We start from the raw sequence: 13,232 nt of genomic DNA on the forward strand, positions 1-13,232 counted from the left end.
AGTACAACTTGGAAAATGCTCACAAGGTTAAGGAATATGGAGCGGAGGAAGGCTGATAAATGGGAGATTATGGCATCCTGACAAGCCGGGCAATTAAACCTGATGTATGAGAACCAGACCGAGAGAGGAGACGAATGAATAAGGTTTTAGTGCGATATAAATTAGTTTAGCGAACAAGCGCGGATAATTAATGCTGATTATTTTACCAAATGTGTAATGACATAGAGAAAGGGTGACAGTAATATCTACAGCCAATGAAATATGCACGGTGAGCAAATAAGAACGTCAAAGAGACACCCATCATAAGCGAGATGTCAACGTTCTTAAAATGTGTTAACTCTTCCCGCATTTTGAAGTGGTACGTTATCCCAGCCACTCCCCCACCTGTACCGGCCATTAAGCCCTTAAAAGACAGAGATAAACGATAATTGCTTTGGTAAAAAAGGTAGGGGGCGCCCATCATGCCCCCCCCCCCTTCGTATACCCTATGAACCCTGCCATCAAACAAACATATATTCTTAATCCCTATGAAGTTCTATTTGTCTCCATGGTAACAGACTACAAAAACACCCTCAGATCCTTGGAACCCTACTTGACTTTTTATTTCTTACTGTAATGTTTCCCTCCTTTAGGCTCTCAAGCTTTTTCAAAACTACAACTCCCATCTGATCTTTTGGATCCTTGAAAAACCACATCTCCCATCATGCCCTGACAGCCGAAGGCTGTCAGGGCATGATGGGAGTTGGGGTTATGCAACAGTTGGAGAGTCATGGGTTGGAGAACACTGCTCTATATAACGAATACCCATACATTACTGTAAGAAATAAAAAGTCACCTAAAGATCCAAGGAGCAGACTACACAGGGTTTCTTTGTAGTCTGTTACCATGGAGACAAATAGAAATGCATAGAAGATGTAGAAACAAAATCATAGGGATTTTTTAATTTTTATATATATATATATATATATATTTTTTTTTTTTTGTGGGGGGGGGGGGGATGAATAATAAAAAAAAAGTGGATTTTACCTTTACAAATTTTGGCTTTAAAGGGGTACTCAGGTGAAAAAAAAATTTTGTAAATCAACTGGTGCCAGAAAGTTAAACAGATTTGTGAATTATTTCTATTAAAAAAATCTTTATCCTTCCAGTACTTTTTAGCAGCTGTATGCGACAGATTAAATTCTTTTCTTTTTGAATTTCTTTTTTTTTCTTGTCCACAGTGTTCTTTGCTGACACCTGATGCGCATATCAGGAACTGTCCAGGGCTGGAGAAAATCCCCCATAGCAAACCTATGCTACTCTGGACAGTTCCTGACACGCACAGAGGTGACAGCAGAGACCACTGTGGACAAGACAAAAAAAAGAAATTCAAAAAGCAAAAAAATGGCCTCTGTAGCATACAGCTGCTAATAAGTACTGGAAGGATAAAGATTTGTTAATAGAAGTGGTTTATAAATCTGTTTCACTTTCTGGCACCAGTTCATTAAAAAAAAAAAAAAAGTTTTCCACCGGAGTACCTCTGTAAGTTGGCTTTTATACTCTAACTTTTGGATTCTATGGCACTGAAAGCAAATACTTAGCTTCTCTATTGCAAATGCTTTGCATGTCCGTCATTTTATGTTATTTTTCATCCTAAATACATAGATAGCTAATTTTACTGCTCCATTCTGCTGTCAGGCGGGAGACATAACAGGTTAGTGCAGAGCTATGATTTCGGCTCTGACAGCGCACTTTTCTGTGGAATCGGTAATTAAAGGGGTTGTCCGACAGCAACTCATTTTCCCTCCTGTGACATGTCAGTGAACCGTCTAACCTTCACTATTCCCGAGAAAGAGGAGCCTTATTTGCGTTCACTCAATGTTTCCAGGACCTGCGGGTCACGTGATCAGGAAAACTCTATGGTTTTTGCTTTAGGACTTTTGGAGGTCCCTGTGACGTATTCTACCCATCACTCCTTGTAACGGTGAGTGACAGTTACTGGGACCAATCCAAAACGGCCCTGCCCCTGCCCATATAAGAGATCGGCGGCCATTGCTCTTCCTCTTTGCTCCTGCGCTCCTGACAAGGAAGGACCTGTACAGCTATCTCCCTCAGTGAGTTAGGCCCGAGCCTTGCGGAAACGGCTGATCGATTCTAAATTGAGAGTGTATCAATCCCTAAGCACTCTGCAGGATCACCGGACCTCATCTATCCCCTAAATCCGGACGGATCTGCAAATATTACCCTAAATTCAGAGACTGTATCTAAAAGTCAAGGTCCGCAACAGCTGTAAGTCATTGCACTATATAGAGACTGTATTCCTGAGACTGTTATTGTGCATTGGATGTACTGCAAGCCTTTCAGTAAAGTTTGTTCAAGTTCAATTACCTTGTGGACCTTCAGTCATTTTGTATATGCACCGATCGTTACTGGGAAGGGCGGCAATAGGCCGGAGAATTACCTCAGCATACTAGCCCTCAGCCTGGCGTCACGAACTATAGGGTTAACATTAACCCATCATTTACCGAAACAACACCCCAACTACCATACACCCTCCCAAGGGCTACCACAAAGCGATAGGGGATAAGATGTATGATCGCGGGGGTGCCGCCACTGGGGACCCCTGCAATCTGTCATTCCGCACCCACCTTTGTGAGCTCTCTGCAGCGTTGGAGACTCCGCGTGTGAAGCATGACGACCACGGGACCGGAGTATCATGATGTCACGACTCCACCCCCGTGTGATGTCACACCCAACCCCCTCAATGCAAGTCTATGGGAGGGGGCGTGACGGGTGGGCATGGAATCACAGATTGCGGGGGTCCCCAGCTGCGGGACCCCCACGATCATACATCTTATCCCCTATCCTTTGTATAGGGAATAAGATGTATTAGGGCCGGAGTACCCCTTTAAGTAAATGTACACTGCTCAGAAAAATAAAGGGAACACTAAGATAACACATCCTAGATCTGAAGGAATGAACTAATCATATGAAATACTTTTGTCTTTACATAGTTGAATGTGCTGACAACAAAATCACACAAAAATGATCATTGGAAATCAAATTTATCAACCCATGGAGGTCTGGATATGGAGTCAAAATCAAAGTGGAAAACCGCACTACAGGCTGATCCAACTTTATGTAATGTCCTTAAAACAAGTCACAATGAGGCTCAGTAGTGTGTGTGGCCTCCAAGTGCCCGTATGACCTCCCTACAACGCCTGGGCATGCTCCTGATGAGGTGGTGGATGGTCTCCTGAGGGATGTTCTCCCAGACCTGGACTAAAGAATCCGCCAACTCCTGGACAGTCTGTGGTGCAACGTGGCGTTGGTGGATGGAGCGAGACATGATGTCCCAGTTGTGCTCAGGTCTGGGGAACAGGCGGGCCAGTCTAAAGCATCAATGCCTTCCTCTTGCAGGAACTGCTGACACACTCCAGCCCCATGAGGTCTAGCATTGTCTTGTATTAGGAGGAACCCAGGGCCAACCGCATCAGCATATGGTCTCACGAAGGGGTCTGAGGATCTCGGTACCTAATAGGAGTCAGGCTACCTCTGGCAAGCAAATGGAGAGCTGTGCGGCCCCACAAAGAAATACCACCCCACACCATTATTGACTCACCGCCAAAGCGGTCATGCTGGAGGATGTTGCAGGCAGCAGAACGTTCTCCACGGCATCTCCAGACTCTGTCATGTCTGTCACATTTGCTCAGTGTGAACCTGCTGTCATCTGTGAAGAGCACAGGGCGCCAGTGGCGAATTTGCCAATCTTGGTGTTCTCTGGAAAATGCCAAACGTCCTGCACAGTGTTGGGCTTTAAGCACAACCCCCATCTGTGGACGTCGGGCCCTCATACCACCCTCATGGAGCCTGTTTCTGACCATTTAAGTGGACACATGCACATTTGTGGCCTGCTGGAGGTCATTTTGCAGTTCTCTGGCAGTGTTCCTCCTGTTCCTCCTTGCACAAAGGCGGAGGTAGCGGTCCTGCTGCTGGGTTGTTGCCCTCCTACGGCCTCATCCACGTCTCCTGATGTACTGGCCTGTCTCCTGGTAGCGCCTCCATGCTCTGGACACTACGCTGACAGACACAGGAAACCTTCTTACCACAGCTCACATTGATGTGCCATCCTGGATGAGCTCCATTACCTGAGCCACTTGTGTGGGTTGTAGACTCCATCTCATGCTACCACTAAAGTGAAAGCACCGTCAGCATTCAAAAGTGATCAAAATATCAGCCAGGAAGCATAGGAACTGAGAAGTGGTCTGTGGTCACCACCTGCAGAACCACTCCTCTATTGGGGGTGTCTTGCTAATTGCTTATAATTTCCACCTGTTGTCTGTTCCATTGGCACAACAGCATGTGAAATTGATTGTCAATCAGTGTTCTTCCTGAGTGGACAGTGGGATTTCACAGAAGTGTCATTGACTGACCAGTGAAACACACCTTCATTTATATCTGCGGTCTATTGGTGAACTTAAAGGTCAAGGAAAGTTTAAAATGTTTTAATTTTTTATGCATTTAATGTCTTTTCATCGGCCAAATCTGGAAATGAAAGGATGGGAACTATTTTTTTTAAACGGAGAACACAAAATAAATATTGATCCTCAAAGATAGCGCCTAAAATGTCTCCCACAGGTTAGTTATGAGCAGATATGGGTCTATATTGAACAAAATGTACCTACCATTAGGGGGAATTTTCAGATTCCGTGTGTGTATTTGAGTACTAATACAGTGACCCCCCCGACCTACGATGGCCCCGACATACGATCATTTAAAGATACGATGGCCTCTCAGAGGCCATCACATGTTGAAGGCAGCATCAACATACGATGCTTTTGTATGTCAGGGACATTGCATAAACGGCTATCCGGCAGCGTAGACTGCTTCAGCTGCTGCCCGATAGCCGTTTACGGTGCCCCTCTGTATTTCGGTGATGGTCTCTTACCTGTCCCCGGCTCTCCGGACCGTTCTCTTTGGGATCCCCTGCATCGCCGTCGCTCTCCATCGTTGTCGTCACGTCACCGCACACGCCGTCCCGTCATCCAATAGGAGCGGCGTGCGTAGCAACGTGATGGCGGCGATAAGGAACCCCGATCCCGGGCAGCAGAGACTGTCTGGAGCGGCGGGGACGCGGCGACAGCGATGGAGGGCAACATCCAGGGCAGCGGGGACAGGTGAGTATACCTTCCTGTATTTAACATTGCACGGATCCCTCAACGATGGTTCATTTGGAACGAATTACCATCGTATGTTGAGGGACCACTGTACTGTAGTATTCTCTGCCACAGTGTCACTGTCAATTTTTTTTTATTTTTAGATTTTCCTAAATTCTGTTCTGTTTTCTAAGAAGTTCTACCACACTCAGGAGCACTGCACCCTCAGCCCCAGGACACCTTTCTGTGTCTCTGTTACCAATGACTTATAAAAGGTGATCTTCCCATATCTCGCCTAATATGGTGATCAACCAACTGCTGCTTTGAGGACAAGCAGCTTGCCCATAGAGCAGCTACAAAGGATTGTGGATTCTAAAAATATGTGGACTCTGAAAAGGGCTGAGAAGTGTTATTGGATAGCCTCACTCTTCTTAGTAGATGGTCTACACAGCAGAAGAGACCCTGTAGAGTATTCATGTGCAAACAGCCTTCCTTTCCCTCTCTGTTTTCAGTGAGTGCAGAGATTCTGAACAGTAAATCAATCCATATATGTACAGTACATGTAGAAAGAGAGAGGAAGCTTCCATTAATAAAATATATTACAAAGGTTATCATCTTTACATGCACAAATGATTTATGGGAAATTAATTTAAGCAAAAGGTATGCCTTTAATTAAAGGGGTACTCCAGCAGAAAACACATTTTTTTCTAATCAACTGGTGCCAGAAACTAATACTGATTTGTAAATGACTTCTACATAAAAAGATTTCCAGGATTTATCAGCTGCAGTATGCTCCAGAGGAACTATGGACTATTGCATGCAATATCCTTCTATGTGTCCTCACGGTAAGGACAGTATACAGAAGATATTCAAAAAGTAAAAAGTATAATTGGACAAACCATACTCAAGCCAAGTCATACCCTAGAACAGTGTTTCCCAACCAGAGTGCCTCCAGCTGTTGCAAAACTACATCTCCCAGCATGCTGGGATTTGTAGTTTTGCAACGGCTAGAGGCACCCTGGTTGGGAAACAGTGCCCTAGAAATAAACTTTGTCAACTGTGGGTGAAGCCGGAACCACTCTGCCCACTGTGCAACTAACCTTCCTTCACTATTACAGAATACAGCACAGTGAATCAGTTTTTTCTGAGCGCTCCTTTAAAGGGGCACTCCAGTGGGGAAAAAATGTTTTTTTAAATCAACTGGTGCCAGAAAGTTATACAGATTTGTAAATTACTTCTATTTAAAAAATCTTCCATTACTTATCAGCTGCAGTATGCTCCAGAGGAAGTTTTATAGTTTCTCTCCAGTCTGACCACAGTGCTCTCTGCTGACACCTCTGTCTGTGTCGGTCACTGTCCAGAGCAGGAGAGGTTTGCTATGGGGATTTGCTCCTGCTCTGGACAGTTCCTGACATGGACAGAGGTGTCAGCAGAGAGCACTGTGGTCAGACAGAAAAGAACTACACAACTTCCTCTGGAGCATACATCAGCTGATAAGTACTGGAAGGATTAAGATTTTTATGTAGAAGTCATTTACAAATCTGTATAACTTTCTGGCACCAGTTGATTTTTCAAAATGTGTTTTCCACCGGAGTTCCCCTTTAAGGAAAACTGATGTTATGACTGTGGAAGATTCTATCTATCTGCATAATATACATCTATCTCATGTCTATCTATCTCATATCTATCTATCTATCTATCTCATATACATCTATCTCATATATATCTATCTCATATCTATCTGTCTTTCTACCTATCTCATATCTATCTATCTATCTATCTCTCTCAGATCTATCTATCTATCTATCTCATATCTATCTTTCTTTCTACCTATATCATATCCATCTATCTCATATGTATCTATCTATCTATCTCATATCTATCTACCTATCCTACTATCTTTGATCTGCAGTATTTCATATTATGTATATATCTTTTGATCTATCTATATCTGTCATGTCTTTTATGTATGTTTTCACATGCCATTTCTGAATGTATTCTTTAAGCTGAATATAGATAAAATCACTATAAACTGTATACCCATGATATGGTATCACTGCTACTGTGTATCCTCTGTATTCTGCCGGAGTCTCCACTTAGCAGGACAATTCTTCACGCCGGTCGTGCGGTCCTGTCAGGACTCTCGCTCCATCTGATTGATGACTAAAGAACTCTCAATGATATTGGCCGAGGATTCAAGCTGAGAAAAATTGGAGTTTAAGAAAATAGCATCTGATCCTTCCACCTGCTGAAAGAAGCGTAAATCATTACAGCCCAATCCCTTACAGTCTGCTCTGAGGATTGATCCGCGCCTGAAGTCAGAGATTTCGCACATTCAGTTTAACAAGCATCTGCTTCTATTTATTTATCATTTCTGTGTCTCCAAGCGGTCGTCTAAGAGTATAAAAACATTGTCACAAAAATGTGACGTGGAGCAGGGAAGAAGTGCGCCCTAACTTTCCCTAAAGTCGCTATCCCTTCCTGCAGGGACGTACCTACAGCATTTGGCACCTGGGGCAGACCCTCTGTTTGGCACATACCCCCCACACCCACCCACAGTGGGACGGCTGGTGGTCCTGCAGGGCGCCAAGGTTGCAGGTGAGTGGGGGGCAGCCCGGGTTGCAGTGAAGCTGCTCCGGATCGGGGTGTACTGGAAGGAGTTGGCCTGGGAGCAGCTGCTGTACTTGGCGGAGGCTTCCATGGTGGCCATGCAGGAGTCGTAGGAGTTCAGGTAGGACGTGCACGCCCTGGTTCCTCCACCTCTAGTACCCGAACCGCCCACCAGGCTCGGACGGGGGCCCTCTACATGACAATGTTGGCCCGCCCCCTCCACAGGCCACAACCACCTGTTAGACATTGTATCACTTGTCACTGCAGACGTTATTATATTTCTGTGGCACCCCCTTGTGAGTAGCACCCCCTGCGGGCTGCCCCCCCCCCCCTTGGTACGCCACTGCCTTTCTGTCTGCCCTATGTGATGGATCTACACAAAGACGACCCATACACTGAGCTGTGCTGGGGCGTCTGAGTCAAAATAATAAATGGACTGTACAAAGTCGGAGTATATGTCAGGAACACAATGGGTTAAATGGGTTATCCAGGAACAGAAAAACAGAGCTACTTTTTTTCATAAACATCTCCCCCTCTGCCTCCAGGTTGGGGGTGGTTCTGCAGCTCAGTTCCGTTGAAGTGAATGGAGCCAAGTTGTAACACCACACACAACCTGGTGACAGACGTGGAGCTGTTTTTGAAAGAAATTAGCTCTGTTTTTCTATTCCTGGATAACCCCTTTAACACAATAGCCAATAAACAGGACTAAGGACCTAATACACAGCAGGAATGCTAAAAAACAACAAACAGAAATATCAAGGCAAGATATAGCATACTGACAATAATTCAGGAACCAGAGACAAGATAAACAGCAGAAATGATAAAATGTACAAGACTGGAAAACAGGATAATAACGACTAAACAGGACCGGGATATGCACAGGATGAACGGGTTAACTGACGTCAGACACCACACAGGTCAGAATACTAGAACACAATTCACACTAGACAGATACAAGAAAAACTACAAAAGCCAAACACCATAATATGGAGGAATATGGGACAAGATACTAAGCAGGAATAATAAATACAGAACCAAACAGCATGATAACAGAATACAATCTGAATACAGGTCTCACCAAGGAACACTAAATATATACAAAGCATAACACTAACACCCCGAGCAAAGTACAAACATTACGAGTCAAAAATCTAGATACACGGATACAGGATAAGAAGCCATGGCTGATCTCAGAATACATGTGACAGACTACGGTGCTAAGAAACATAGCAGCCAAAGTGCAAATTAGCAACAATCCATACCAGCAGAGCTGGGGGTCTATATAACCCCACCTGGAAGCTTATTGGCTGCAAACATTAACACTATCCTGAGCAAATAACACAACATGCAAAACTGGTCAGGCATTAAAAGCGGGTGTGAATACAAAACAACACAGAAAAACTGGCTGCTTTACAGAAACAGCGCCACACCTATCAATGGGTTGTGTCTGGTATTGCAGCTATGTTTCCTATTCCTCGTATACCCATTCAAATGTGGTTGAAGTTAATGAGTTAAAAGGAAGAATGGCCGAACTTAAGGACCTAGACAAGAATGGGTCAGATCATCTCCAGAACAGCAGTCTTTTGGGGTTGTGGTCAGTACCTACCAAACGTGATTTAAAAAAAAGATGACCAATGAAGCAGAGAAAGGCTTATGGATACCCAAGGCTCCTTGATGTGTATGTAGAACAAGGGTTAGCCCATCTGGTCCGATCGCACAGAAGAGCTTGTTGTGGAGCCAGAGGGGTTACCATACCTGGGTAAAGACAAAATCTGCATCGAGCACCATCTCGTCCCCGTTGCCTGGTACTGATTCTGCCTCCGCCTGATCCCTGTGTTATATCTCAACTCTCCAGTGCATGACCTGGACTGCTGACTATGGTCTCTTACCTGACCCCTTGGTGCTTTCAATGGTACCATCTGGTCCATGCTTAGAAAGTATCCTGGTGCCCTCTAGCAGCAAAAGTTGAGTTTCTTCCTCCATTACCCAGATACAGGGTGAAAACCTTAGACTCCACTCCTAATCGTGACATAGTAGGTCCCCATCCATGTCTTGTTAGGGTGCGTTCACACGGAGTAATTCAAGAGGAATTTACTCGAGTAATTCCTCTTGAATTCTCCCCTCCAAATTAATGCACATCTCCTCTGCCCATTGACTTTAATGTTTTTTCCGCTGTCCTGTTCACACTGCGGAAATTCTGCTAGCGGAATTCCGATGCTGAATTCCGTTCCGCTTGAAGAAAGAGCATGTTCATTCTTCAAGCGGAATCCGCTAGCAGAAATCAATAGAAGTCAATGGTTAAAAAAAATTCCGCCCAACATCGTTTTTGTGCGGAATTAGAGCACAATTTGCGCGGACTTCGCGCAGAAATGGCTGAAAAACCCTTCACTTCTTTCTCCCCCAGTTCCGCTCGCAATTCCGCACAAATTGCGCGCAAATTTCACGCAAAAATGTTTGAAAAATTCCGCCCCCGGAAATTTTTCAGCGTGAATTACTCTTGATTTACTCCGTGTGAACGCACTCTTACAAGGGCTTTCCAGACCATTTGACAAAACTACCCAGGGTCACGCAATGTCAGGACAAATGAAAAAAATCTAATTCACCGCTCCTCTTGCTCTGGGTCTAGCTCCACCACCACTGCCCAGCCGAAGTGTCCAGATATCATCCCTCTACACTCAGCACTTTCTCTAAAATGGTCCATGCCTCAATGGGCCAGAACTATTTTGGTAGCACAAACTGGATAGAGAAAATATTAGGCAGGTGGTGTTAAAGGGGTACTCTGGTGGAAAACGTTTTTTTCTTTTTTTAATCAACTGGTGCCAGAAAGTAACACAGATTTGTAAATTACTTCAATTAAAAAATCTTAATCCTTCCAGTACTTATTAGCTGCTGAATACTACAGAGGAAATTATTTTCTTTTTGGAACACAGAGCTCTCTGCTGACATCATGACCACAGTGCTCTCTGCTGACATCTCTGTCCATTTTAAGAACTGTCCAGAGTAGGAGAAAATCCCCATAGAAAACATATGCTGCTCTGGACAGTTCCTAAAATGGACAGAGATGTCAGCAGAGAGCACTGTGGTCATGATGTCAGCAGAGAGCTCTGTGTTCAAAAAAGAAAATAATTTACTCTGTAGTATTCAGCAGCTAATAAGTACTGGAAGGATTAAGATTTTTTTATATAAGTAATTTACAAATCTGTTTAACTTCCTGGCACCAGTATATTGAAAAAAAATAAAAAATAAAGTTTTCCAGGACTCAGGACGTTTGAGTATGTCCTGTCAAATCCCGGCCCCCCGCCGCTAGCTGGAGGGGAGCCGGTGCCCGATGCCTGCTGAAATCGTTCAGCAGGCATCGCGGCATATCGCCCAGGGGGGTCATGATGACCTCCCATGTCGCGATGGCTGCAGATCGCTGGACAATTCAGCCCAGCGATCTGCGGCGGATTCCGGGTCAATCGGGTCTCCAGTAACCCTGTGACCGGGAATTACAGGCTGTTCTCTGACGGCCCCGAACAGCCAGAGCCAGCAGGGGTGAGGTGGCACTGGTGCCACCTCATGATCGCCCTGATTCGTCGGCCGGTTTAGCGGCCGACCAATCAGGGCACCTGCTGCGAGTGTCACTCCCGCAACCCGCTCTGCCCCTCTTCCAGAGGACGTGAGCGGGTGCGGGAAGAAGACCCCGGGAGCTGGGGACCCCGATCCCCGGCGTCAATGTTGGGATCAGGGCCCCAGGAGCGGCGGCGAGGGACTGATCTGCAGCGGAGCAGCAGCAGGAGGTGAGTGACAGCCTCCTGCTGTTGCTTAGCAACAGCTCCCAGCATGCAAAAAGGGCATGCTGGGAGCTGTAATTTTGCAACAGCAGGAGGCAGACCACCACAACTCCCAGCATTCCCTTATGGGCATGCTGGGACTTATAGTTTTGCAACAGCTGGAGGCACATTTTTTCTATGGAAAAGTGTACCTTCAGCTGTTGTATAACTACAACTCCCAGCAAACAGCTAAAGTGCATGCTGGGAGTTCTAGTGGTGCATCTGCTGGTTGCATAACTACAACTCCCAGCAAGCCCGTTGACTGTCGGTGACTGCTGAGAGTTGTAGTTTTGCAACAGCTGAAGGCACACTGGTTGTGAAACTCAAAGTTTTTTTTTTACCTAACTCAGTGTTTCACGACCGGTGTGCCTCCAGCTGTTGCAAACTATAACTCCCAGCATGCACCGTACATGCTGGGAGTTGTAGTTTTGCAACAGCTTGAGGCACACTGGTTGTGAAACATTGAGTTAGGTCACAAACTCAGTGATACACAACCAGTGTGCCTACAGCTGTTGCAAAACTAAAACTCTCAGCAGTCACCGACAGCCAACGGGCATGCTGGGAGTTGTAGTTATGCAACCAGCAGATGCACCACTACAACTCCCAGCATGCACTTTAGCTGTTTCAAAATTCTAAATTCTAAAATTCTAAAAATTGGGTCTACAAGAACATGTGAGTGTAAAAAATGAAGATTGTGAATTTTCTCCTTCACTTTGCTGCTATTCCTGTGAAACACCTAAAGGGTTAATACACTTATTGAATGTCATTTTGAATACTTTGGGGGGTGCAGTTTTTATAATGGGGTAATTTATGGGGTATTTCTAATATGAAGACCCTTCAAATCCACTTCAAACCTGAACTGGTCCCTGAAAAATACCGAGTTTGAAAATGTTGTGAAAAATGTTAAAATTGCTGCTGAACTTTGAAGCCCTCTGGTGTCTTCCAAAAGTAAAAACTCATCAATTTTATGATGCAAATATAAAGTAGACATATTGTATATGTGAACCAAAAAAAAATAATTATTTTGAATATCCATTTTCCTTACAAGCAGAGAGCTTCAAAGTTAGAAAAATGCTAAATTTTCATTTTTTCTTCAAATTGGGGGATTTTTCACCAAGAAAGGATGCAAGTTACCATAAAAATGTTACCACTATGTTAAAGTAGAATATGTCACGAAAAAAACTATCTCGGAATCAGAATGATAAGTAAAAGCATTCCAGAGTTATTAATGTTTAAAGGGACAGTGGTCAGAATTGCAAAAAACGGCTGAGTCCTCAAGGTTAAAAAAGGGCTAAGTCCTTAAGGGGTTAAAGGGGTACTCCAGAAGGAGAATTATTTTTTTTTTTTTGCAAATTTACTGGTTAAACAGATTTAAAAAAAACATAATCCTTCTAGCTTTAGTATGAGCTGCTGTATGCTGCAGAGAAAGTTGTGTAGTTCTCTCCAGTCTGACCACAATCCTCTCTGCTGACACCTCTGTCCATGTCAGGAACTGTTCAGAGCAGAAGAGGTTCGCTATGGGGATTTTCTCCTGCTCTGGACAGTTCCTGACATGGACAGAGGTGTCAGCAGAGAGCACTGTGGACAGACAGAAAAGAACTACACAATTTCCTCTGGAGCATACAGCAGCGGATACTGTACTGTACAGTACTGGAAGATTTTTAAACAGAAGTAA

This window comes from Hyla sarda, chromosome 5 (assembly GCF_029499605.1).
Source record: "Hyla sarda isolate aHylSar1 chromosome 5, aHylSar1.hap1, whole genome shotgun sequence".
Classification (NCBI taxonomy): Eukaryota; Metazoa; Chordata; class Amphibia; order Anura; family Hylidae; genus Hyla; species Hyla sarda.